At 40.6% G+C, this 5,000-nt stretch overlaps 1 protein-coding gene across 3 annotated transcripts in view; it reads right to left on the bottom strand.

Moving 5' to 3' along the window:
- Positions 1 to 5,000, bottom strand: part of LOC106880149 (epidermal retinol dehydrogenase 2-like) — a 172,633-nt gene that overhangs the window by 49,070 nt on the left and 118,563 nt on the right. For all 3 annotated transcript variants that reach the window (XM_089340085.1, XM_089340083.1, XM_089340084.1), the window contains one exon: positions 2,175 to 2,269. The gene's annotated coding sequence lies outside the window, so the exon portion shown is untranslated. The remainder of the gene's footprint in view (positions 1 to 2,174; positions 2,270 to 5,000) is intronic.

The following is a 5,000-nucleotide window of genomic DNA, read 5'->3' as shown; positions in this document are numbered from 1 at the left end:
AGCACCACTACCACCAGCTCCTATACCATATACATAGCTGTTTGTGTCAGCAAACACACCAATGCATTCTAATAGCAAACAGATGTCCAATGTTCATAGGCGGATGATGGGGAGGCTGTTGTGTTTGGTGGTGGTGGTGGTGGTGGTGGTGGTGGTGGTGGTGGAGATTGTTGTGACGATGGTGATGGTGGTGGGTAGGGATGGAAGTGATAGTAGAGGTGGTGGCAGTGCAGTGGGGGTGATGGTGGCGGCGTCGGTGCTGTTGGCGTTGGTGGTGGCGGTGTTGTTGTTGCTCTTGTTGTTGTTGTTGTTGTTATTGCTGCTGCTGCTGGTGGTGGTGGTGGTGGTGGTGGTGGCGGTAGTTGTGAAAGTGGTGGCAGTGGTGGAAGTGATGGTGGCGGCGCGTTCGTGATGGTGCTAGTGTTATCAATGATGATGGTGGTGGTGGTCATGGTGGTGGTGAGGGCGGTAGAGGCGAAGGTGGCAGAAGCGGAGCTGGTGATGATGGTGGCGGCTGTGGCGGCAGTGGTGGTGATGGTGGTGGTGGTGGTTGTGGCGGCGGTGGTGGTGGTGATGGTGGTGGTGGTGGCGTCGGCGAATAGCAGAGATAAATTATGGAGATGGGAAAAGAAGTAGGAGGAAGCGGAGTGAGATAGTGTACGAGAGGAAGATTAGAGGAGTAGTGAGAGGGAAGGGAGGGAGGGGGGAGACATGAGAACGAAATGAAGAAGAAAGAGAGAAGGGAAGAGACAGAACATAGGACTGAGGAAAGAGAAAGAGAGAACGAGAAAGCGAGGAGGAATGAGAGAGGGAGAGAAAGAGAGATAGAAGGAGAGAAGGAATGAGAGAGAGAGAGAGAGAAAGAGAGAGGAATGAGAGAGAAGGAGAGAGAGAGAAAGAGAGAGAAGAATAAGAGAGAGAAAGTGAGAGAGAGAGGAGAAATGAGAGAGAGAGAGAGGAAGAAAGAGAGAGAGAAAGAGAGAGAGGAGGAATGAGAGAGAAAGAGAGAGATAGAAGGAGAGAGGAATGAGAGAGATAGAAGGAGAGAGGAATGAGAGAGATAGAAGGAGAGAGGAATGAGAGAGATAGAAGGAGAGAGGAATGAGAGAGAGAGAGAAAGAGAGAGAGAGGAATAAGAGAGAGAAAGTGAGAGAGAGAGAGGAGAAATGAGAGAAAGATAGAGAGAGGATGAATGAGAGAGAAAGATAGAGAGAGGATGAATGAGAGAGAAAGAGAGAGAGGAGGAATGAGAAAGAAAAAGAGAAAGAGGAGGTTTGGTCTTAGGACGTAGGAAGCCGGAGGACGTGCTGCTAAGCATTTTGTCCGATCTGCTAATTTAGGAACAGTAACCACGAAATCTTTTTGATTTTCGCGAAAATTCCATTCAGTTCTGTACCAGGTTATTAAGTGTGACTAAATATGTGCGCAGCACGTTGGGTCGGTGTGCTTGACCACAGCTGTGCTTGACCAGGGATGATCGATATTTTGTGAACGGAATTTGGTAACCGCAATCTGTTCAAAATTTCGTCATGAATAGAGATGTGTGTTTTGTGTCTTATTGTTTCGCCATCGCGCTCTAATTGCAAATACCTAAAGCCAATCGTCTTTATACAGCTATAACACTACTGCTTTTAAATAAACTTATCCAGCTTCTGGTGTACGTAAAGCAAAATTCTATTCAACATCAAATAACGATTATAGGTCCCTACTTGCTTTTAGCCCCACCAACCCCTATAAAATCACTAAGGAATCTATCACCATATAACAAAGTTCTCATCGTGTCTGCGTATAACATATTTGGTGTTTTACGTTAGGAAGATACGTGAATGGATGCGTATCACAAGGAAGAGACCGCAAAGCTTGAAGTTTAATCGTCCAAAATAAACTTCTTGTTTGTATGTGTGTGTTTGTGTCTCGTTGTTTTGCAATCATACGTTGTTAGTTGTAAACAAATGTGGCTGTCATATTAGCGGTGTTTATTGTTTGCAATCCTCCATGGAAACATGTCCGGTTGTCGCTGCTACTACTAATTTTCAAATGAGTAAACTGAAAAAAAGGACATGAAATGTGGCGCCAAGCTCAAAGCACAACGCGCCGCCTGGGACGAGGATAATATCTAAGTGCGACTAAAACGAATGAAACAAATGCATGAAAATTAAAATAAAGTTACATACATAATATATTGTACGGTTTCTCCAGCAGCAAGCGTGATTCTAGGAGTCGGGCTTTCATAGGAATATAGGGGGACGCGATTCCTTCATCAGTGGACCTGCAAAGAGAGAAGATGTAAGAGCACCTTATTGTTTATGTACGCTACAGTGTAAAGACTGGTGACACATACAAGTAGCTGAAACATCAAGAACATGCTTGATATGATAGTCAGTATATATATATATATATACTAGCAGAAATACCCGGCGTTGCCCGGGTTAAAGAGAATAATGAAATCTAAAAACGCCGTCTAGACTACGCATCATCTTTATATATAGAGATGTATATACACACACGCACCCAAACACACGTATATATATGTATATCAATATAAATATATGAAAGTCAATGAAGTTTCGTAAAAGAAGGTGATCATGTACATACTTTCTTGCTGTTGTGATTATAACACCTCATTGTAAACTATGTTCCTTGTTTTCCCTTGTGGAGCATATACAAATAGGTTTTTTGTTGCTGCCCACTCTTGAGCAGCCAACATACAGTTGTCCATGTGAGAAGCAGGGCTATTCCAAGAGAAGACCAGCTACAGACAGTGTTTGACTCTGATATTTGTTTATGGACATGGCAAAAGTCACACGAAGGGGGAATTGTAGTCTTCTGAATGTAAAAGGAATGTCTGCTCCTGATGGAGTAAGAGGAATTCTTGAAATAAAGACGTCATCCCCTTTTGCACATCCAGAAAGAATGGTAGCCTCGATAACGTGTGACATCATTTTCTAAATAATGCTCATCTGTTATGTTCGGGTTAAAATTTCATCAACATCAAAAATATATGAATTTTCATGGGAGTTATGGCCGTTATGCAAAGAATATAATTTCCAAATTTCATAAAGATCCATTCAGTACTTTTGACGTAGTTTTGGATAAGAAAACAAATGACTAATGTGTGTGTTTGTGTGCATGTGTATGTGTGTGTGATGGGTATATATATGTATAGATATCTGTATGCATGTATATATGTATATATGTGTACATATTACATGTACATCTATATATATATATATATATATATACATCTACACATATGTATACATATACATGTATGTATAGATCTATATATATATATACATATACGTGTACATCTATATGTATGCATATACATCTATCTCTCTCTCTCTCTCTCTCTCTCTCTCTCTCTTTCTCTCTCTCTCTCTCTGAAAGTATCTGTCATTACAGTATCGAAATGGTGTACATATACATGTATATGTATACATATACATCTCTCTCTCTCTCTCTCTTTCTCTCTTTCTCTCTCTGTGAAAGTATCTGTCACTACAGTATCGAAATGTGATTGTTTCAGTTAGTGGAATAGTTTCATTTTTAAAGTGAAAGTATTTGACATGAGTGTTTTTGTTTCACTTTTCACACGTAATACTTAAATAGTGGAGGAGATATTATGTTGCCGTGTGCTCGAACTCTGCAAGACGTTAATAATTTTTTTTGACTAAAACACAACTGGAACCCTAAGTAAGGCATGTGTAAAATTTGAATGAAATTGGTTGCGTAGTTCTCGAGTTTTAGGGATTCACACAGACAGACAGACAGACACACATTCTCATTTTTATATTTATATATATATATATATATATATATATATATATATATATATATATATATATATACAAATAATAACAACAGACGAGGACAGGTGGTGTAAATAACAAATATATATATACACACACACACATATATATACATATATACATACATGCATGCATGCATATATATATACATGCATACATACATTCGGCATCCAGTGGCTGGTATGCTTTCTTTCCAGGCGCAGGAGTGGGTATGAGGTAAGAAGCTTGCTTCCCAACTACATGGCTCTGGGTTCCGTCCCACTGCGTTGCACTTTGGGCAAGTGTCTTCTACTATAGCCTCGGGCCGACCAAAGCCTTGTGAGTGGATTTGGTAGACGGAAACTGAAAGACACACACACTCATATATACAACGAGCTTCTTTTCAGTTTACCAAATCCACTCACAAGGTTCTTGTCGGCCTGAGGCTGTATATAGTAGAAGACACTTGGTCAAGGTGCCACGCAATGGGAGTGAACCCAGGATCATGTGGTCGGGAAGTATACATAAACACACACACACACACACACACACATATATAGAAATCAAGTAATAACACACCTAATGACGTGAAGTAATAGATGCACACAATAAGTGCTATGAAGGCTAAAACACCAACTTGAACCGCAACTAAATGCTAGGGAGGCTACAGCAGCCTAAAGACGGTTGGCTGAAGACAATTTATCAACCGAGCACAAATGCCAGAATCTAACCTTGATACCAGTTGTTACCAGTTGTCTATAATTTCATTCTATAAAAAGCTGCGGGATCTCTCACCATTTCTGTGTGTGACAGTTCTTATCATATCCGTGTATAACATATTTGCGAAGATACGTGAATGAATGCGTATGAAAAGGAAGAGACCGCAAAGATCGGGGTTAATCATTCAAGATAAACATTTTGTTATCTATAAGCCTCTCTCCCCTCCCCCTCTCTCTCTCCCTCTTTCTCTATCTATCTATCCATCTATATATATATATGTATGTATGTGTATGCGGGGGGTGTATGAGAGAGACAGACAGGGAGTGTGTACGTGAGAAAGTGCACTTCGTTTGTGAATTAACAAATCAACCAATATTTTAATATGAAGAGATCTTCGCAATTGTTCAAGCCTATCACATGAAAGTGTGGGTTCGAATCCCACGCGTACAGAAAAAAAACGGTTCTTTTTTTCTGTCGTGGGCTTATGTG

Source organism: Octopus bimaculoides, chromosome 23, assembly GCF_046866305.1.
Source record: "Octopus bimaculoides isolate indiv1 chromosome 23, ASM4686630v1, whole genome shotgun sequence".
Classification (NCBI taxonomy): Eukaryota; Metazoa; Mollusca; class Cephalopoda; order Octopoda; family Octopodidae; genus Octopus; species Octopus bimaculoides.
Note: the sequence above shows the minus strand (reverse complement) of the source record. Positions and strands in the feature narration are given on the sequence as shown.